At 42.9% G+C, this 303-nt stretch overlaps 1 long non-coding RNA gene across 1 annotated transcript; it reads left to right on the top strand.

Moving 5' to 3' along the window:
* Positions 1–6: 6 nt before the first annotated feature.
* On the top strand, positions 7–259 carry LOC104775508. Its single transcript, XR_765962.1, has 2 exons — positions 7–105; positions 200–259. It is a non-coding gene; the product is annotated as an uncharacterized LOC104775508 (long non-coding RNA).
* The last annotated feature ends 44 nt before the right edge of the window (positions 260–303 follow it).

The following is a 303-nucleotide window of genomic DNA, read 5'->3' as shown; positions in this document are numbered from 1 at the left end:
AAATCTGAATGAAACAACGGTTACAGGTGTGGAAGCCGGCAAAAAGGCAGCAGCAGAAGTTCTGGCTCTGCAAAAGCGGGTGTTGTCAGTTCTTAATGAAGCCACGTAAGTATCAGACCATGTCCGCTTCTCCTGTCAAATCTTGTGTCAAGACTCGAGAGAGATCACTTATATTGTAATTTTCTTTATCTGCCTGCAGGTGTAAAGATCCGGTAGAGCCATTGACATTGGAAGAGATAGCTGATCGTTGCCATGCTCCTGAGGAAGTAACGTCTAAATCCTTGCAGTTTATTTTATTTGTAA

The sequence above is a fragment of the Camelina sativa genome, unplaced genomic scaffold (genome assembly GCF_000633955.1).
Source record: "Camelina sativa cultivar DH55 unplaced genomic scaffold, Cs unpScaffold17099, whole genome shotgun sequence".
NCBI classification, from domain to species: domain Eukaryota; kingdom Viridiplantae; phylum Streptophyta; class Magnoliopsida; order Brassicales; family Brassicaceae; genus Camelina; species Camelina sativa.
The sequence above is the reverse complement of the archived record's forward strand: the minus strand, read 5'-3'. Positions and strand labels throughout refer to the sequence as shown.